This window comes from Triturus cristatus, chromosome 11 (genome assembly GCF_964204655.1).
Source record: "Triturus cristatus chromosome 11, aTriCri1.1, whole genome shotgun sequence".
In the NCBI taxonomy this organism is placed as follows: Eukaryota; Metazoa; Chordata; class Amphibia; order Caudata; family Salamandridae; genus Triturus; species Triturus cristatus.
This window is the reverse complement of record NC_140594.1, coordinates 213,113,813-213,136,031: the sequence shown is the minus strand read 5'-3', so window position 1 is coordinate 213,136,031 and position 22,219 is coordinate 213,113,813. Positions and strand designations below refer to the sequence as shown.

The window sequence follows — 22,219 nt, the reverse complement described above, 5'->3', positions numbered from 1 at the left end:
AGCCTGAGTCTGCCTCCAAGGTTAGACTGACACACACCAAATTGCTATATTCTAAGTCCTTTATGGATGAGTTGTCAATCAAAGGTTATGATCTATGGAAGGCTACTATTGATCTTAAGTCGGTTTGGGGTTCCAAACCGTGGCAGGTTCAGGGAACTGAAGCTTTACACCGTGCCTGTCTAGTACCAAATCATATGTTGTTTTTAAATGCAACCATCTTCCAAACCACCTGTTTCGGATTGGCCACTTCTAAAAAAACTAAATTCGCCTTCTGTGCCGGATCTGGGTGCTTACCCAAATTGGAATAATCACACAGATCTGTCCCTTCCTGCTTTGCAGTTATTGGTTTCCAATTCGTCTTTCAATATTTCGAAATTTAATAGTGAGGGATGGTTAATTTGGCAAAGCAGTTCTGATACCTGTCAACGTCGTTTTCTAGGACTGAAACCGGGGTATACTCAAGATCGCGTGGACCCCCGGTTTGAGTCGTCACATACTGTAACTACATACTCTGTGGGGAAATTATGTCAGTCCTGGCTGCGACATTCCACCTTGGCATCTGTCAAAGTTCATTTATCAAAGTTACATGACAAAATAGATTTGAATGATTTTGTTAAAGGTCCTGTGGGTGGCAGATCCAAGAGATGGGCGTATGCTATTTACAACGAAGTATGGAAACTGTCGCAAATTGAGGCAGCTTCAAGATTGAGAGCTATTGATCAGGCTAATATGGAAAAAGTATTAGCAGTTATTGATAACAGCATTAACACTCTTTCTTCTCGCATTTATACATTAGATAATATTGTATCTTCAATTGTTGATATTGTGCAGGATGATATGTCTGTGTTGTATCATGGTCAAAACCAGTTGCGTTCTGTTATGCAGTTTGCATGGACATTACAAACATTGAAGGCAGGGAAGGTCCCTTGGGACTATCTGAATACAACATCGTTATTTCTTCCCTTTAACCTTACTGACAAACAGCAGTTCATGTCCATGAAGGATGCTACATATTCCTTGCTCCATATTGAGAAATTGGAGCCGTTACCTTTTTCTGTTGCGGAAGTCGATTCCGCTGTGTGGCTCTTACACGGATTGATAAGTCTACCGTTTGCGCTTTTTAAGTTTACCTCTTGTATGAAACACTATGCTTTGGGTAGATATGAACAGCTGGGTACCGCTTTCATACATGAAGTCTGGTCCCTCCCCTTTACGTATAGATGTACAAGGGACGGTACTGAGGTTTATCTGAAGGGTGAAGAATGTACAACGTCACCTGATCATTCTGTTGTGTGTAGGCACATTCAATTGCACGGTGCTTGTAATGTACACGCTCCGAACTTGGCCTGCGTCCTCAAAGGTATCCCGGTACCAGTGATTACGCCATCTTTCACGCTGCTTGCAAACGGTAGTTATTTAATTTTGAACAATGAAGCTTGCTGTGGGATGTTAGTAGGGATCCCGTATATAGTAACTGTAACACAGAGGGTTGTCTGCTGCAATAACGTCCTGTTTCCACCCCCGCATGGGAGGCTGGATGCTTCTATCTGGCCTTCAATTCCAACCTTGAAAGCAGAGTTCGACAAAATGAGCAGAATAAGAGCGCTATTGTCCCAAAAGGAGGTGCCATTGACTTCCTCCCGGGAAACATTTGTCCTTCACGTAGCAAATACGCGCACCGAGGTACAGGCGCTTTTGAATACTGACCTCCCCCTGCATTTTGGTGCTTTGATCCAAACAATTTTCAATGCCTCGTCCACGACTGGCCTGGCTCATTTTTTTAAACTTGTGGGCTCGGGCCTCGTGACCTCTTTCCAAACTATTTTTGGTGTGATTCCGGCATTTTTTCATTCTATTTTCTCCAGCGTCTTTGGAGGTGTCCCGTTAATTCTGGCTCTAGTGGCAGGTGTGCTACTTTTACTTTTCATCTTGCGGAATGGCTGCTCTTTCTGTGCCACACGACAGCCTGTCCCGTCTGCAGCTTCTTCGTGACAGGATGCTTGATTACTATGGTGTCCTGCTGTTGGCGACTTTGAGCCTGGCATATGGATTATCCTTCCGGTTTTCCTACTTCACCTGCGTGCAACCTGTCTTCCACTGCCTTGATTGTCCCTTTGAATGGCCTATGGATTTGTGTTTAACCAACATGGTGTCTCCGGACCCGGATTATGATCGACTGATGAGGCCCCGAGTGTCTCACGAGTCTGCCTGTTCTGGTGTTCGGATTATGGCCTGCGGTGCGGCACATGGTATCCTGGGTAATTGGGACATCATGACTTCTTGAATATGAGTTACTTGGAAGTACACGCTGGTTGCCCTCTGATGGTGCTAGAGGCTCCGCTGATAGAAGAACACGTATGTTCCTTTTCTTTACTTAACTGGATGGCTGAAACCTTCAGTGGCCCTGCCAATGATTTTCTGCTGGAGGCTGTGGCCACGTATGCTGCATATACTTTCATGGATTGAGTGAACTTTCGTCCACTGTGTTTTGCTCACGTGTCTTGAACTGTCCCTGTACGTCTGCACTTCCGCCCGGTGAGGCGTTTTTTTCCTTTTTTCACCCCCCACGACACGTTTGAGGTTTTTTGTTTTTTCTCCTTTTTTTTGTTTTTTTCTGTTCGAACTTTGCCTGATCTGACCAGTTCTTTTTTAAATTGGATACGCCTTGTTCTGCTCTGTCGCGCTTGAACTCTGCGTTCTCTCTTTTCTTGCAAACTAAGTAGTGCTTCGATCAAGGGGGCATGTAGTAAGGACTCCCTTAATACGTACATACATTGTTAAGTTAGCATAACCACGTCAGAAGTTAGAAAGCCATCTTGCTGCTTTTGCACACGACACTGCGTTCACATGTTATTGCTTAAACGAACTGCTGACTCGAGTTTTGCCTCACACAAGAGCAATCTGTTGTTACCATTCCGAGCTCTGCGAAGCGACCTTGGTCTGCACACGATGTGACAAATAGTCCGAGTTGTTAGACAATGCATGTTTTCCACTCTAGGTTGATCGACCCACTATTTAGTCATAACACACGAGCAGCTGCACATACCTGAAAGTTGGTGCTTTTAATATCACGGACATCATGTTTATTATTCAGACCGAAGACGAGCCTTCCTGCGAGAAGACTCCTGATGCTCCTGTGATGTGATTTCACTAAGCTGATCTTTGAGGTATGGGGTCCCCTATTCAAGCCTAAGAGACCTTCTGTTAGTCTAATAATAATATTAGCCTCTTAGTAAAGGGAAAGTGGTAGTATCCACTGTCATTATAACATGATCACCCCTTTTATATTCTATGGAATTGTAACTATGTTGATGGTTTTGATTTTAATCATTTGTCTGCTTGTATTAGCCAAAGTACTGCATATTAGGACACGTGGTCTATAAAAATAAACTCTTTTTATTTTCATCGTGTCTCTGTTGATTCTTGTTGTGGACTGATGTGAGAATAATATACGAACAGGTATTTCCGATTCCCACCATTCCTGAGTATGTACTGAGTCGCGTGTTCTGGGTTGTCTTTTCATTGGGACCGCCGAGCTAAATCTCGGATAACGAATGGGACACTTATGCTAGCCGGATACTGGGTTCTGGGTTCTGAGGTGAGTTTCTGGTACACCACAACTCACTGAGGTCCTGGGGTTCTACGCATAGTTCTGTGTATAAGCAGAATCCCTGCAACAATCCTGTCACATAACCAGGAGGAAGCACAGACACATGATGAGAACTTCAGAGAATGCTCCATCACAGCCTGATTCGATTAGATGAAGGGGTAGAATCCGTGGACAGAATCACCATGGCTTCTTAATTGAGGATTCAAGGTATTTTGGCGAGATGATGGAAAACAGGAGGAATGATCCACAGATTGATAAAAAAAAAGGAGCTGCTGGCAGCTGGGCATAGGGGCCTCATTGTGGTTCCCTGCAAAATTGAAGGTGCAGTGTGGAGAGAGGTGCTACGTCTTTTTGGACCGACAGGCAGTAAGGGCTTCTAACAAGAGAAGAAACAAGAACTACCCAATGGAGAGCGCTGTGGATTGCTCTGAAGAGACTTGATGTTTGTGGACTTAAAGAAGTTCAACATTTTGGGTTTTTTTCCTCCTGGAGTTGAAGAGATCAGCGGTATGGATGCTGATCAGAGTTTTTCATATAGAATTTCTTTCTTCTTTTTCCTCCCTTCCCTCTAAGCTCCATCTATTTGAGCCCTTTCTTCAATAGACTACTAGGTTTTAAATCTTGGGTGAGGGCTCTCACCAAAACATAAATACTTTATGTATGTATTTGGGCTAAGTGATGATTATTAGTCCAATCAGTGAAATTTTGCTTGAATGTACTTAATTTTTTTTCTCAATTAAATCATTTAGACCTAAATAAAGAAAAAAATGGTTACGTGTTGATGTAATTTGGAAATTTTATATTTATTTTACCTATGTTTACACAATGTCGGTTAAAATATTTAATAAAAAAAGTTAACCCAATAATGTTGTACTGTGTGGTTGTATGGTCATTCATTGGCTATAAAATCAACAAAACTGTGTATCCCCCCCCAAAAAAAAGTAAACACATTATGCCTGGGAGAAAGTCATAAATGGTACTAGTTTTAAAACAGAGGTGGGATAGCAGCATATCTGTTGTATTTTGAGTGACGTGTTACATTAAAATAAATAATTTAATGCATTTACCTGAAGATTAAGAAGATTAGCTTGTAGCACAGTTCCTGCTCATCATCCATGCGTGAAAATGACAGTTACATGAGTTCTCACATCTGTAAAATATAACAGACAATTTGAATTTCATAAGGTTTCTACCTTCACTTAAATGTACAACACATACAGTGGTAGTAATTTATTGTACAATTAATAAAAATTCACAATATAAAAAAAAACAAAAAAAACTTTAAGGATACGTGATAAGCCTTATTTACATTTATAGTGTAGGATTGTTTTCAATAATGTCTTAAAAAGTCTCAGTTACTTTTAGGTGTTGTCCATTTGTAAATTTGTAGAATCAAGGTGGCTTAGTTTGCCAGGCATAGCTGTAACTTGGCAAGTGAGTAAACCCACTGACCTTTGTTGGGTTAAGGTGCTGTTGCTTGTTCAGAAGTCTTCTAGCCACTATATCGAAGTACTTTGTCAGTCTACAGTTTAGCTGAGTTTAAACTGGATTAAAGCACAGCATCACAGCCTGCCTGCAACTTGTTATGCCCTTTTGGTTCCATGAGCATCGAAATAAAGAGCGCCTTATGTCCATCAAGAATGGGCAGATGCAGATTATGTGTATAAGGTCCTCTTTCCCTGCTCTACAAAGTCGGCAAAGATGGTCTTCTGTTCCCCTTTTCCAAGGAGGCAAGTGGGGTAGTATTGGTAGAATGCGTAAACGCAAGTTTAAAAATTAGTTTTTTGTCGCCTGCGTAAGGCCCGTTATCAGATAATCCTGCGGTTTCAGAGCGTTGTAGTCTTTCAACACTGACCATCCATGAGCCCTCTTGGCCAGAATTTCTTTATCATCTATGGATGAAATCATTTTGGTTACTTTTGTAACCACTTTTTTAAAGCTTTTGATGTCTGTAGAGGACTCCCAGAGGTTTGTTAGTCCCAGGGTCTCCAGGGATTCTTTTAGGTACTTCCTGGCGGGAGAGTTCTCTCGGATGGAGAGTTCGGTCCAAAGATGGGCGTTTAAGGATCCTTGCTCGGCGCCACTGATTTTTCGCCAGATTTTTATATAGGCGCCTCTTCTCTCCACAGTTTGTCTCTGGAGTCCGAATTCGAGTCGAATTTGGGCAGGGGAGACGTAGTTGGGCAGATGGAAAATTGCCCTGTATGCTTGACTGATAGTTTTGTCTAGAACCGTGGCATCATTCCCTTGCATTGATTCACTGCCGTATGTGAGCATAGGCTGTAAACGTGCTCTAATCACCTGTAAAAGGGGATCCAATGACCGGTCAGGGAGGACTTTCTTCAAGGGCTTCACTGAGAGGTGGAAAATTGTGCCCTTCCGTCGAATTGCCTCTAGTTGGTTTTTGAATGAACCTCTGCTGTCTAGAAGTACGCCTAGGTATTTGTAAGTGGCTACACGGTCTAGCCTCTGTCCGTCCAGAAACCATTCGTGTTTCTTTGTTTTGTTGTAATTTACTGACATGACTTTAGGTTTTTTTAGATTAATCTTTAATGCATTAATAATTGAAAATGTGTTAATGTTATCCAGAAGATGCTGAAGTCCGATGGGGGACCAACACATACAAATCAGACACCCCACAACACTTACTGGCCACAACTGAAAAAGTATTATTGTGTCCAACTCAGTTCTGCAGATTTGGAGTTGAAAAGTTGCTTAAGGTAAAAAGGTTAAGAGAATTTTAGCAAGTCCCTTTTGTGCTCTATTTTAAATCAGTGATACTGTGGTGTCGCATTTGCTTCACGTTTTTTTTCTGAACTTTATTGCATAGGTATTTCTAAAGAAGACCAAAGCTAACTCTGGTTCCACCGCCAGAACCTTAAACCTGACAATTTCTCCATGAAGTTATGGGGGAAACCATCTTGAGTCCACACCAGATGAATAGATGAAAGGGCAGCTAAGGCTAGGAACCTCTTTTAATTTCTCATAACCCCCAAAAGTTGTCTCGTTAGATAATAATCCCTTGTCAGGCTACACAATAATGGTATGGAGGATCTCTAGGGCACACAAGCATACATAACGTAAAATAACAGAAAGGAAGTAACCCATTAATGAAATTTAAGATCAGAAGGGAAAAATTGCTGGCAGAGGATGAGGAGAGCAAGAGAAATATACACAGTTGATCGGCATTTAAAGGGCAGCTTTATGCAGAAACTAAAGTAGACTTGAAGAGGGCAGAGCAAAGAGTGGGCAAGACCATCCAAGAGAGAGGAACAAGAACTTTGGAATAAGAAACAAATGAGAAATAGAAGTTGTAATTGCCAAATAACTGAAACTTGAAGATGAGTGCAATAAACGAGATAGCGAGAGAAAAAGACAGCAGGACTCAAATAAGATACCTACATTACATGAAGAAAATGGAAGAGAAAAGCAAGGATAGGTTGAGAAAAAGAAGAAAGATTAGGGTAGGTAAGCCACTGGTTCAGTAACAAGAAAGAAAAGAACTTCAGTCTTAACAATGTTCAAATGAAGTGAATATGAAAAGGCCGAGGACAGGTCTGCCAACAGACAGAAAAAGATAGAATCATATCTGGTAGAAGCATGATATGAAAGATTAAAAGAACAGGTGAGAGGAAACCAGGATGCATTGTAAAATAGAAAACACAAGAGGTCTAGGAACAGAATGAAGTGTAAAGGATGGAGAGGAGAGATGAGACCAATATGACAAGATGAAGGGAGAAAGATAATAACAAATAAATGCTGGATGGAATGCTGAACAAATCAAACATTCAACCCCAGTTTTTTTTAACACCACACCACCCCAGTTTGAACCCAGCAATATCCAAATCAGTCTTGACCGTGCTCCCCATAGGAACAGTCCAGCCTGAACTGCCAGGCCAGGTCCTCCCTGGAACGGAAACAGGCATCTTGGGACCAGTTTCGGGGTATCACCCCCTCATCAGCAAGGCAAACTTGAATCCAGTGGCACAGTGACCAGGGGACCTACGTCTGGGCATACCCTTCCCACTTATGGCGACAAAAGAAACAAGCCTTTACAATGCAATGGTCTCGGCAATATTATAGGTAGAGCTATTGGTATTGCTCATTATTTTTTTATCATTTTTGTATCCCTAAATAAATGGCATTGTCATTTCTATTGGCATTAGTTTTTTTTTTGCATATGTGATACCTATTGCATTAGCAGAGAGAGAGTGAGGTATTGAAATAGAGAGTGAGGTAGTGAGAGAGAGTGAGGTAGATAGAGAGTGAGGTAGTGAAAGAGTGAGTTAGTGAGTGAGGTATTTTCTGACGTAGTGAGATAGAAACAGTGAGTGATGTTGTGAGATAGAGAAAGATTGAGGTAGTGAAAGAGAGTGAGGGATGTTGTGAGGTATTAAGATAGAAACAGAGAGTGATGTAGTGAGGTAGTGAAAGAGTGAGTGTAAGTGACAGTGTATTTGAGAGAGAGTGAGGTAGTGAGATAGAGAGAGTGAATTAGTGAGTTAGAAAGAGAGAGTGAATTTGCGAGGTAGTGAGAGAGTGATGTAGTGAAGTTTTGAGAGAGTGTGTTGTGATATAGTGAGGTAGTGAGAGTGAGATAGAAATAGATAGTGATGTAGTGATAGAGAGTGAGGTAGTGAGATAGAGAGAGAGTGCATATAATGTATTTTAACCTGCGTGATTGTTGGGAAATCTGACGTATATACCCCTCCCCCCCACCCCAATCTTCCTGAAGAAGCTACCCCCTGTACATTATGCGAGGCTGACTGCAAATAATCGAGTCCTGTATTTCACAACAAGCATTGACCAATAACCACTGACAAGAAGAGCTTGTGCCCCAAAAACTTGCCCAGGGCTGTCTGCCTTGCAGGCCAAAGAAGGCAGAGTTCCGTCCCAAGCCGTGATCTCCGTGCGAGCAAGCAAGGCCTATCTGCCGCCATTTACTGTAACCTCACAGACTTCACTCAGGCGTCCCTGCAAAGGACCCCCCGGGGGTGAAGCTTCCATTGGTGCAGCAGGTGCAGTGGCACCAGGGACAAACTGAGCCTTGAATATTATTGTATTTCACACTTCAAACAGCAGCCGGGGAGGCATGTCCTTCCTTGCACTAGGACCCATGACACACTGACTACAATAACAACACTGGGAACCCCGCTCAGTCTGGGGGCAAGCCTCGATATCCGCATCCGGCACGAAGGCGCGGTCCGACTGAGGAAACTGCGCACTCCGTGCCCCTTTGAGGAGGGAGATAGACAGTTGTGTCAACAGAGCTCAGTCCTCAGGGGGACATTGTGGCGACGAGATTAGTAGCTTTCTCAGTATTGTCTGTAACGCATGCGGGGCCTGAACTCAGCTCAAAATTCATGGTCAACATCAGAAATTAGGTATTGCCTGAAACCGACTCAAGCGGGCATTGACTGCTGGTTCACACACACTGGACATAGACGCGCCGCTCGTCCGCACTTAAACTACTCTGATAACTGCACAATGTGCACGTCAGTTCTTAGAGGAGTTTATGGAAACTGTAACCATTGGGGAAAGCCCCTCTGTAATGGTCACGGGGACACTACACCCTCAGTGCTCAGTCTCGTTAAACATTGATTTAAACTGTGTCGACGGCGCATCACTTGTTAGTTAGTTAATGTCGTTTTTGTGATATAATGAACATTTCTTGTAAACTGTAACAGTTACTTTCGCAAATCTTAATTTTCCATTTGAATGCCATATGGAGTATTTATTTGTCATTTTGTTTGAAAGTGTGCACTTGTGGTATTTACGTGGGCTGTATACATGCACCTCGCTGCTCCGGTGTAATGTGATGAGAGTGGTATATTGTTAACTTTACCCATGCGGTCGGACTCATGGTACACAAGTACCGATTTTAAAGACGCCCCATGTTCATAATAAAGCGCTAGTATTTGCATGTCTGTTGTATTGGCAAAATGTGCCCACTCTGTAGTACTTTGGGTAGACTGGCACAGACTCATTCAACACATGCCTCGGTTTTCAGAATAACCCCGGCGAGGACTCAGCAAGACCAGGGCGTTGTATTGGAATGTGCGAAGATGCCCTTCCGGGATGGGGCATCTCTTGAATGTCAAAGCCCCTTTTCCAGGGGGGTCCGGGCTTTGTTTACATCCAGATGGCGCCGATTACTTCCCAGCAGGGACAGTGGGCGGTCAATAGCAGCTCAGTGTGAGGTAAATTGGTGGGGGTCGCTAGGGATACAGTGGGGGTGCTCCTGTGTGGGCGGGGGGCGTGCCTAAGGTGGTGGTGGGCTGCATGGCTTTTGTAAGTGCGTTTACATAGCGCCTCAAACCTGCCGAGGCGCGAACAATTAGGGCGTCGAAGTTGCAGGGTCAGATTCAGGCTGGGACAGTAAATAGACCTGGGCTGACTGACAGCAGACTCGTGGCTCGGCCTTTTCACAGAGCCTCGTTCGCGTCCTTTCAGCTGTGGATTACAAGCGGGCGGGGCAGCCCCACTTCTGTGGAGATTTACGTGGCAGTGCACGCAGCCATTGACCCTGGCAGCGGGCGAAGCAGCAAAGCTCTTACCGCACAGATGGTGGCATGGCGTGTGTTTCAGTTTGGAGCAAAACAGGGCTTTAACAAAACCACAGTAAAACCAGAAAACAAGGCAGAGCAAAAGGCAAGCACACCACTGCCTTTCTCCGAGGCAAAGCAGAAATGCCTCGGAGGAACGCAGTGGCGTTTTCGGATTCGGGGGCGTGTTTCTTTTTCTCTCCTCTTGCCATTGGCTGGAGGAGAGAAAAACATGCCTAAAAAAGGGCGTGGCTAAAAAGTGGAAAGAAGAGCACGGAACACGCCCCCGAATCTGAAAAAGACGGAGCCTATTTGGAGGGACGGCTCTATCCTCCAATGGCTGGCCTCCGTTTAGGAAGCCAGCCAATGGAGGAGAGGCAAAAGAGAGGCGGGCTAAATATCCACTCTAAGAAACATAAGATCTCCGGACTTCCGGTTCTGCCTTCGGCAGACCGGACGGTCCCTCGACCTAAAAAAGAACAAGTGATGGGCGGAATACTGAACAAATCAAACATTCACCCCCAGGCACAGATCAGGGATAAATCCATCGCTTTTTTGCTCACCATGCTACTTCAGTTTGGGCACAGCAATATGCCATTGACCATGCTCCCCATGGGAACAGTCCAGCCCAAAATGTTTGATTTGTTCAGCATTACGTCGTCCATCGTCTGTTCTTTTTGCATTTATCACCCTAAGTGGGAAGGGTATGCCTAGATGTGGGTCTCATGCTCACTATGGCACTAGATTCAAGCTAGCCTGGCTGATGAGGGGTGATACCCCGAAACTGGCAGCAGGATGGTTGTTTTCAGTCCAGGGAGGACCTGGCTTGGCAGTTCGGGTTGGACTGTTCCCATGGGGAGCAGGGTCAATACTGATTTGCATATGGCTGAGTCCAAACTGGAGTGGCGTAGCGATCAAAAGAATGATGGATTTCACCCAGATCTATGATTGGGAGGTGAATGTTTGATTTGTTCAGTATTCCATTAATCATTTATTCTTTCTGGGATAATAGCCAGGCATGTGTATTGTCAGAAATACCATGAGAAGACAAACTAGAACACCATGTTAAAATCAGATGAAGAAGGGAAGAAGTTAAGAAAATTAGTGGCAGCCTGAATAGCAGTTTCTGTATAGCAAATGGAGTGAAAATATGATTGTATGAGAATGGGCCAATATCTATTCTGTCTAAGGTATGGGCCATTATCTCATCTGGTCTGGGTCATGTATTAATATATACTTTGCTGGAGATACTCTCCACTAAAGTCCCTAACTACAGTAAAATTTCAACCAGGCCTACTCTCCACTGCATACTTTTATCAGGGATTAAGTAGCTATCTACTTTCAGTACCTGGTAACTCAGTACAAGACAGTAACGACAGTAGCATATATGGAACAGTGTAAATTTATTTTAATTTCTTTGTGTTAGAAATGAGGGGGCTCTGGTTGACGCAGGTGTGAACCCACAACAAGCAGGGACCCTTTACTTCTTGTCAGGGCAAAGGATGACTCCCCAGAATAACCCCTGCTCACCCTCTAGGTGCGTGGCGCGAGCAGTCTAGGCTAAGTCTCAGGCGTACACGGTTAAGCAAATGCAATTACACATACAGTAAACCCCTTGCATGCACCACAAACGGACACCAATCAGGAAGTATATAAAAATAAGCTTTTATGTAGATTCAGCAGATTCAAATACAAGGCCCAGTAATGTTGAATTGATGGGGCCACAATTCTCAGGAATACGGTAAAGTTCTCTTTGTTACGGAAAGTTCTTTAGGCGGGCACAAGGTAACTGTAGGCCTCAGCGCACTTCGTGCTGAGGCGGCGCCCGGGAAGCACACGGCAGATGACAGGGAAATCAGAACGTTGCGGACCCTGGATCCGATGCGAGCTCGCGGTCGAGTTCGTAAGTACAGTACCTTGTTTCTTGACGCGAAGGCGGGTGCGGGATTTCAGCGGCTCTTCGACAGAAGGGCGAGGCAGCGTCCGGGGCTCCCACACTTCACGATGGGGGTCTGATCTTCAGGCTCACGACAAGAGTGGGGTGTTGCAGGTGGCGGGTGAACAAAGCGGGGCAGCGGGCCCGCAGGTTGCGTCCGGGCCGTCAGAGGCTTGGAGATGCTCACAACGCCGATTCCGGCGGGAGGGTGAAGGTGCGCAGCGAGCCTCCAGCGAGCGAGGTGACAGGGGCAGCCCAGCACAGCGTAGGGGGAGCGGCTCCGATCGAGCGAGGCTCTTCCCAAGGCGGGGGCGGCTAAGCAGTCCTGGTCACGGCTCAGGGAGGGACTGGGGCACGAGGGTCACAGCTCCGGGAGGGGAAGGACACCACAGTCCAGCGGCAGGCGAGTGAAGATCAGGTAGAGCCCAATGGTCCTGGGACTCAGTTCAGGGGGCAAGCTCAGTTCCAAGCCCTTGGAGATCGTTTTGGAAAGCACAAGTCTTGAAAGTAAAAATAAAGCAAAAGTCTTCAGCAACAGTTTCTCTTCTCCCCTTTGGTAGCAAGGTCACCACTGCAGGCCAATCCCCCAGGACAGGGACAGTCTTCCTCCTACAGCTTTCCCGGTGCCTCCTCCTCAGGCAGAGATTCTTCTTGGTCAAAAGCAGATCTACTTTCTTAGGAGCAGGGCTCCTACATTTATACAGCAAATCTTTTGTTCTCCCAGGTCAGGGGGGCCCTTGCCTAGTTCAGTCCGGTTTCTGAGCACTTTGTTTACGCGATGCAGGCTTCTTCTTTCAGAGTGCAGGGCAGAGTCCTCAGACGCTCCACAGGGGGCGGAGCCGGCATTGAGGTGGCAGAGCACTGTCCTATTCAGAGCCTAGGAGTACTCCTCCCACCCATCTACCTGTCGATCGTCCTATTCACCACCAGGCTACCTAGCCCTGCCCATCTGGGTTCCCCCAGCCCTGTCACTCATACCAGCCAGACATCAGATACACATCACGCAGAAGCGGGCTGAAATGTTTAGGCAAGCAAAGGCCAGCTTTCTAAAAGCGGCATTTGCAAACCCGGAATATTAAAATAAACCTTGGGAAAAGATGTACCTTATTATTCCGAGTTCAGGCATACTAAACTCGATCTTCTACCATGTTCCCTGGGTCGGTTAGGATCATAGGGTGTAACAATCCAAGCCGCCCATACTGGCCTATGAGAACAGGGTAGCCTTGCAGTAGTGAACAACAAGATGGCGGTCATTCACTACTAGGACATGCCACGCATCCAGGCTTGTCCTACCTTAGGCTTACAACGCACCCTGCCCGTGGGCCTACCAGAGGGGTGACTAACATGCAGCTAAGGGAAGGTTTCAGGGACCGGCAAGTGTGGGCACTTACCAGTCAGCATGTCAGTACCAGACTGCACGCAGGTTCTGCGATGGCAGACCTTAGACATATTTTACCGGCCACTTCTGTGGGTGGCACAACCCGTGCTGCAAGCCCACCAGCGGTGTTTGCCTTTACATGCCCTGGCGCTCCTGGCGCACTTTACTGGGGTCTGACAGTAAATCAAACAATCCAATCATGGAATCCAACCAACATATATAATTTACATAGGGAGCACTCGCACCGCGACACTGGTTGGCAGTGGCACAGCGCGCTGAGCGGCCAACACCATAAAAACACATGAGGCACAGCGACAAAAAGAGGAAGGGAGACTCACGCCAAGGTGCCAGGTCTAACACTTTGTAAGTTGGTAAAATAAATAAGTGCTATTATTTCTGGACAGTCCTCATTTCTCTTGAAAGTGACATATACCCCTCCAAATTGTAAATCATCTGAATTTGGACATGGTGTTACCAACGTGGACTTCATTTTGACTTATATCACACTTTTAAATCTAATTTGATTTTCTCATTGCTAAATTGACTTAGAAGTCACTCAAGTTGTTTTATGAAATATAAGGGTTGGTTAACGCTTCAAATTATATGTTCATACGTATTTCTTCCTTGTTTTTCTTTTGACTGCATTGCTAAATTCTGATCTACATGAGAAATGTTTAGGTTGTTTATTGTATGTTTGGATGGAAACCACATGAGTTATTACTAAGAAGGGGAGTAACATTTTAAACATTTGTTAAAGGAGACTTTCTTTAACCAAGGGTTCCTAAATGTGAGACTTTACAGGGGTGGTGCATTATTTTTTAGCATAGCTTAAGTTTAAAAGCTCTTTCAATGGGGGTCTCTGTTGACAGTTTTACATTAATTTAACACACTGTAGACTCTAGGAAGGTGCTCATCGAAAAACATGTTTAGATATAAGATTCAATGGATCATTCTAATCTTGCTTTGTGGCCTGTCTGTCTTTGTAAATTATTCCCTGGACACTTGTATGTCATTTCTGGTCAATTTTACATCTAAAACTCAAGCCCACTACTTCAACGGGACAATTTAACCTGGGCTCTCTGGTTGTAGCCATGTTGGAAGCAATAATAGACAACCACTTTTCTCAACTTTCACAAAGATCCCTGGTATTTTACCATAAACAACAATTAAATAATTTGTTTCAAGATAAATCTTCCAGGGACAGCTGGAACCACAGAGATGAGGGATGTTGCTCTGCAGGACCACTGCTCAGATTGCCCCAGTCCCGGCAACAGGCCACTAGGTGAACCTGGACATGAATGGTGGTGGTTATATGGCAACAGGCACTTTTGCCTTACCAAGGGAGAACTATATGCCTGGACACAAACATACTACTGTTGTTGACATGCGAACTAACCTGCCACAGAACCTAATCTGCCACAGAACCTAATCTGCTACAGAGCGGGAGACAATTTAAAATGGACAATGAAATACCCAATACATTACATGCCTCAAATAAAATTATTTTGCACATATTGAACATGAAATGTTCCTCAGCAAATTGAAATGTAAAGGAACTAACTTGCTTCTGTATTGAAACTTTTCTTACATAAAACACTGACACACAATGGCTCTAGATTGCTCTGTACAAAACTGCAAATAAAAATAACAAAGATAACAAAAAGAACGGGGAGTAATGTGTAGGAGAGTAGGATCTGCTTCACATGTTTACCCCCACTTTTTGCTGGTGTTTCACTGTTTTTCGACTTTAGTCTGGCTGGGACCCTGCTATTCAGGGCCCCAGCCTAGCTGCTTCCTCTCTAAATTGATTGTATGTACTTAAGGTACACTCCAGATTGGATTCTGGGGTACACTTGTGAGTCCCTAGTATATGGTATACTATGTACCCAGGGCATAGGTACCCCAGAGGCCTACCAGGGGCTGAAGCATGTATTGTGCCAGCCCTGGAAAGCCATGCAAAATGACACCACAGGTCTGCTACTGCAGCCTGGGTAAGTTGGTGCATGCACCCCTTACTGAGATATAGGTTCACTATACCTCACCTATCACTGCACATAGTAACCCATCAGTCACCCCTATGGCAGGCCTTATCAACCCTGAAGGCAGGGTGCTTGGTTATATGTGAGAGGGTGCCCAGGCATGAGCTGAGCCCCTCTGCAGCCTTCGGAATCCCTTCTCCGGGGTTGTCAGCGGTGCAGCCTGACCATATACTCTTAAGCGCATTATATCTAAAACGGTTAATGCTAACTTTGGACTGGCTGCACGGAAACATGTTGTGTTTGGTGTTAAACACCTTGGAATCATACCCCCACACCAGTAACTGGTGTGGGAGTATGCTCCCACCCTTCTAGAGGGAGAGACATGACAGTACTGGTATACCCGGTAGAAATCTAATAGAGCCCTGGCATCACAAAATGAATGCTGCAGCCACAGACACGGGTCTGGCCTCCTGCTGCTGACCGAAACTCCGGCAGGGGAGGCCTGGACAATAGTTTTCCTGTCACAGGGAGGTGTAACCACCTCCCAGACAGGCTTGTGTATTGGGGCTGGGTGGGAGCACCCTGAGTGCTTTGAAGTCCTGCACTTGGGGCACATTTGGTGTCCCTGTGCATATTCCAGCTCAAACCGGTTCAGGGGCTTGCAACCCCTGCTCTGGCGCAAAACTGGACAAAGGAAATGGGTGTAGCCACCCCTCTTTCCATACCCTCCCATAGGTGGGTCCCCAGAGCTAGTCCAACCCCTTCCTTAGGTATAAGTAAGGAACCTCTGCAACCAGAACTTTAGATATCCCTGGACGAAACTCTGAAGCTGAATCCTGGAACTTCAACGCTCTACTAACGACTAAAGGACTGAAGAACTCTCCCTTGGGGTCAAGGAGTGACTCCCCTGCTTGGCAGGCACCAACGAAGCATTTTGCCGGTCTGCATCTCCGAAGCTCCCGCTGGACTCCAAAGTATTTGCAGCCCAGGAAGAGGATTTCCAGACATCTCAGAGGCCAACCCGAGTCCCTAGCAAAGCTGAGACCCGCAGCCCTCGAGAGTAGCGTGGAACCGGAACTCCTGGTCACCGTGCACTTTTGCAAGTGCATTGACTTCTCGATGTCTCCAGAAGTCGTGCTTGGGCTCACTTGTAGCCCCCACCTCGAGCACATAATCCACTGAAGATTGTCGGCCTAGTCATCCCGAGTGACCCGTGGGCGGCCATTTTGTGTTTCGTCTCGAGGTCCCTTTGCGATCCCTGGTCCGTTGACTGGTGGGTCCCTGAGGGGGTAACTTTGATTTTCCTTGGGCTTCCCTGGTGGCTCCAGACGTGCCCCGACTCCCTACCAAGTGGCGAGTCCCACAGACCTTGCTGGTCTGCACCTAAGCATCTTTCTCCTTTCTGCGTGGGTTGCTGTTGCCAAGGCTTGTTGTGTCCAATCCGGGCACCAACACTGCAGCACTCGACAACCTTCGTGGGACATTTCAAATCCAGCTCCTAGTCGTCCTCGACGCCTCCTGGTCCTCGTGGCTGAAGAGTCAAGCTTCACCTTCTTCACCTGAAATCACCCGACATCGGTGGGCATCCGCCTACCGCGTTCCTGGTCACTGGCAAGTGACCCAGACTCTGTCCCCTCTGCTTTCAGGTTTTTCTTGACTTGGATCCTGGCTTGGATCTCTTCGGACACTTCGCATCTTCCCGGAAAGCACTTCTTTGCCAGCTCCCATTGAAATCGACGACACGACCCGACACCATTTGACACCTATGCACCCGGCTTCCCTGGGTGAGGTAACACGAGTACTCCGGTGCTCCCGTGGGTGTTGGCCCTAGAACTTCCTAAGTCCCAAAGTGTTTTGTCCTGACTCGAATCTAAGTGTCCTTAATCTTTAAAAATCTAACCGCGACTTTCCCCATAGAAGCTAACGGGAGCTCGCGGCTGTGTTCTCACACTGCACATGGCCCCCGTGGGTCCCCTGTGTCACTACCTTGGGTGGTTCCTTGGGGTCCCAGCAATTCTACAGGCTCTAGGCCTTGTGTCTAGTTAAGTCGTGATTCTTATACCACTATTTTAGTATATGGTTTGGCTCACCCATAGGGCCTGACGTGTATTTGTGCTTATTACTGTGATATTTGAAGTGTAACTTATGTGTTTTGACCTCTAGTCTCATAAAGAGACTAGGAGGGTGTGTTTAGAAATTAATACATATATTTTATTTATATACCTGGTGTGGTTATCTTTTATTTAGGCACTCAAGAGATTACAGACTGGTAAAACAAGCTGCTTTACATTCCTTCAAGACTTAGCCTGAAGGCTGCTCTGCAAAGCTACCACTAGGCTAGCTTTCAATAAAGGTTGTCTTTAACCTATAACCAATAAGGGGTTGTTTGGACTGGTACAGGGTGCCCGCTATAACTAGTGGACAGCATATACCAGGCCAACTTCTCACATAATGCACATAGCCTTTTACAGGCGTGACTGCTACTTCTGTCTCGATAAATTCTGTAATTTACACACATGTAAAAGACTCACAATTAATAAAATCACAGTGCGCCAATTTTCAAAATTGAGAGTAAAATTTGGAGAGTAAAAAAGGTCTACATACTAATACTTTGTAATTCACAAAATTCAAAGAACTGTATGGAAATGTTTGATTCTTGTGAATTCCAAGGCAAGAGCTTCATTCTTAACACTTTCACTCTAGGTCAGTCTGTTGATTTAGAACAAAGGCGAAAAGGGTGTCTTTTCACATCTGCTTATAATCCGGCATTTTGCACTTCTGCTTACAATCCTGTTTCTGACCAAACAGATCATTTTTTTCATTACAGAGAATCTGTTTCTACTACATCTTCATTTAACTAAAGGATTGTCCACTTTCCCACTAAACATGCACACACAAGCCTGCCATTTTGTAAGAGTACTTTTCCATGTAATTTCAGGATAGGAAATGCATCAGGTGAACCCTGTTGGAAAACCCATTCTGTCTCTTTTCTCAGCTCTAGCAGTGACTTACTCTAGTGGAGAAGTTAAACAAGTAGGTACACCTGCCTGCATGAGTATCAAAGGTTTCAGTGAATATGAGTTTTAGTTTTTTGCACAGATGTATCCTATTTTTACACCCATATTTCAAATCTATGCATATTACAAAATGCTTATTAATTATCTAAAGCATGCGAGCACTATCTTATTAAGAATAATTTATGCTATATACGAGTACAGAACAAAAGTTCTTTTTTTGAGGATTAGAATGCTAGGTATTCCTAAGAAGTGTCAGGAGGAACGGCTAGATAAAGTTAAAAAAAACAGTAGAACACCCACACCGTGGTAACTTTAGGGAGATTCACAATAAGTTTAGGAACCATTTGTATACGGATCTGCAAATCTAACTTTCACGTGATTAGACCAAAAACATGAAGTAAAATACTACTGGGAAGTGCATCAATGTATGCAGTTTTCAAAGAGTGTATGTAGAAAGAAGAGACAGGAGTGTCCAGGAAGATGGGACAGAAAAATAAAACTAACTTGAAAATTGAAATATGTGTACTTTCCTACCTTTGCACACCAGCCACAGTGTTCGGAATGTGCAATTCCCCACCTTTATAAATCAGTTTTGGTATTGGTAGCGTAAAGAATAGTGACATCATTACTCTGCATGAAATCTAAGGTGTTTACTGCCTAGATGACACTTGCAAAAGAGAACAATAGAAAGTGCAACGTGTTTTACTTGTACAAAACAAAGTCTAGGGAATCAGTTTCTATATTTTGAGAATGTGCTCCAGAGTATAACAACACTGTGAACTAATGCAATGGCAGAATTGGAAAAAGAGCTGCACATCCCAGTAAAAGTTGTACGGCTGAAGTATAGTCACCAGTAATAAGAAGTTGCATTACAGTGGTGCTCACCAAACAGGCACCCTGCTATCTGGGAGTGTAATGTGCTTGAGTGGACAAAGTCGCTAATCAAAACTATTAGAACAAGTATTACTATAGATTGTGCTACCAATGGTGACCTATTGTTCAATCTACAGAGACGCAACAAGCTAAAAGAGGTCTTTCCCTGGACTTACCCAGCTGACGAGTGGCAATTGGACCTGGTCTGGACCCTGCTGTTGGCCTCTGCCTAATAACTTGTGAGCCTCTTCCTTCCCTGAGGTCCTGGGAGCTTTAGAAGTGTGCTTGAGTGGTGGACTAGGACTTAAGGTATTAAGTCAGAAGGCTCCATCGCAGTCAGCCTCAAATTACGCCAGGGTCCCGGTCTACTGCAGCTATCGACTATCACTGGTACTTTGCGCTTCTTGGCTCTACTGCTACTTAAAAATTTAACAATTCATATCTCCTATTGCATTTTAGTCATTTTTATGTCGTTTTCTTTATTACATTTTACTAATTAATTTATTGCTTTGAATTTGGCCTTTATTACTGTTTTGGAACTGCATAGATACTTTACACGTTGTCCTAAAGTTAAGTCTGACTGCTCTATGCTATAGCTACTAGAGGGTGGAGCCATGAATAATTTAATGACTTTGAGGGTTCATCCCGACATGGGTTGTTATTATTTTTTTAAGTGGATTGGCCACTGTGACATGCACAGTTTAAACTGGAACAGCAACCACCACTATTCTCTGCTGCAAATCAGCAGCAAAGGCCCCACCCTGATCTGACACTCGTCTCAGGGTTGCTGTAATGAAAAATAAAATGGTAATAAAATGTATTTTGGGGGTGGGGCTTCTCACTCTAATGGAGAAACCACAGCCGAAAGCAGGCACAATCATATACAACCCCCTCTAAGATGGTGTAGTAAAGATTCTCTCAATGCAAATCTACCCATGGAATGGGTCAGTAAGGAATAGAAAACGCTAAAACCCTTGCCTACTTTGGTAATCTGCAATTCCATGTAACAAGTAACCTATGAATAGTTACCAGAGTGTAACAACAACCCACACTTTCACTTTCCTTCTGTGTAAAAGATCTTATTTTGTGTCTTTTTTTGCCTATTTGTTTTTCTGCTAATGGTATTTGTTCAGTTCTGGTAAGAATTAGATTAAAAATCCAATAAAAAAAATGCTATAATAATCCTCATTTCAGGGACTATTAGCATAAACAAATGGTTTTCACAATAAATAAATCAGGGCAATTGTCTTTGTCATAACTTTTCATAACAAACTGTTTGGACCTACGCTACCTGGCATAACGTTTACCCATGACCAATCAGGCATATACTTTATCATTGGTTTATTACTATAACCTAATCAACCCTACTGCATTGAGCATAAACTATTCCACAAGGAGGACATCAGCACGAAGTCATAAAATATGGACAAAATTAGACTTGACAACCACTCACTCCTAAGAAGGCTTAACACGGAATATCACCGTGCAATTCAACATCCAGTGTTTTTACACCAACCCTTACTTACAACAGTAATCTGTTAGATTCTGTGTAACAAAATATCTCTACAAGTATTAAGGCAGTGCAATAATAATCTATCCTTAAAGTCCTATAGACTTAAACATATGTTTTTCATATTAAACAAGTCAACCCTACTGCCTTTCTTAAAACGTTTCAAAATAAACATACTTTTTATGTGACATACATTTTCCCGATTAACAAATCTAGCCTATACTCTATTATTGGCTTGCAACCATATTAACTCGGGACATATTCTCACAAGCATATCACCATGAATATATATCATGGAATTACAAATATATACATAATTACAGTTGACAAAACAACGCACAACACCTCCAGACATGGCTTAACAGGGGTTATCACAGTGTAAATCTACTACCTCAACGGTTTGTCAGGGGGGGAGAACAGAACCAAAATCCTTGCCTTCTGTAAGATTCTATGTATTAAAGTACCTGTGTTCAGGCTTCTTCACAGTGTAATAACAATCCACTCTTAAAGGACTACTTCCTTTGCCATAACCTTTTCATTATAAACAGATGTGACATTTTAAATCTGGCATAACTTTTCAAAATGCACCAATCGGGCCTATAGCCTTTATTAATAACTTATCAACATAGCAATTTCTGGCCCAGTGTAGTGAACATTTGCTCTCTCACAAGCCAACTATATGTCACGTAGCTATAAAAATTACAGGTATGTGCAAAATAACAGCTGGCAGAACAATACACAATCACTCATAAAAAGGCCTAACAGGGAGTATCACTATGTACATATTCCAACCCCAGGTGTGTCAAAGGGGGTAAGCAACACCGAAACCCTTGCTGCTTTGAGCAATCTCGGATAGTCTGAGTATAAGAATACATATGTAGACGATTTACCACAGTGTAAGAAAGATTCGCCATTAAAAGCATATTGGCTTTAAAATATTTTTTCACAATATAAACGTCAGGCCCACTGCCTCTGTTTAAGTATTCATGATTAACAGATCATACCTGTAGCATGACTGGTTTATAAATATAAACATAAGATTTACGATAAGGTATAAAGTGCAAAACACTCTTTTCCAACGAAATCACACACCTCGTGAACATCTAGGCGGAGCCACATCCCTTCTCTCAGTACTGATTGTTAAAGCTCTTTCTCTAGTGAGTACATAAGGTCAAGCAACACGTAATACGTCCTACCTAGAGCGCCTCGATTAGTGCATTAATACATACACAAAGTTAGAGGCACTGGAAGTCAACGGAGAAATTAAAGATTAGCGCACAACAACAAAGATGTAAGAAAAATATTTAGAAAGGTCAAGAAATTGGCAAGCTAACATAAACGCGGTTTGTGTATGGGTGCATAAACCGTAAA

At 44.0% G+C, this 22,219-nt stretch overlaps 1 protein-coding gene across 4 annotated transcripts in view; it reads right to left on the bottom strand.

Annotated features, from left to right (window-relative positions):
* The window catches only part of UBE3B (ubiquitin protein ligase E3B), a 389,404-nt gene that overhangs the window by 365,391 nt on the left and 1,794 nt on the right, over positions 1-22,219 (bottom strand). For all 4 annotated transcript variants that reach the window (XM_085632991.1, XM_085632989.1, XM_085632992.1 and 1 more), the window contains exon 2: positions 4,678-4,760. The gene's annotated coding sequence lies outside the window, so the exon portion shown is untranslated. The remainder of the gene's footprint in view (positions 1-4,677; positions 4,761-22,219) is intronic.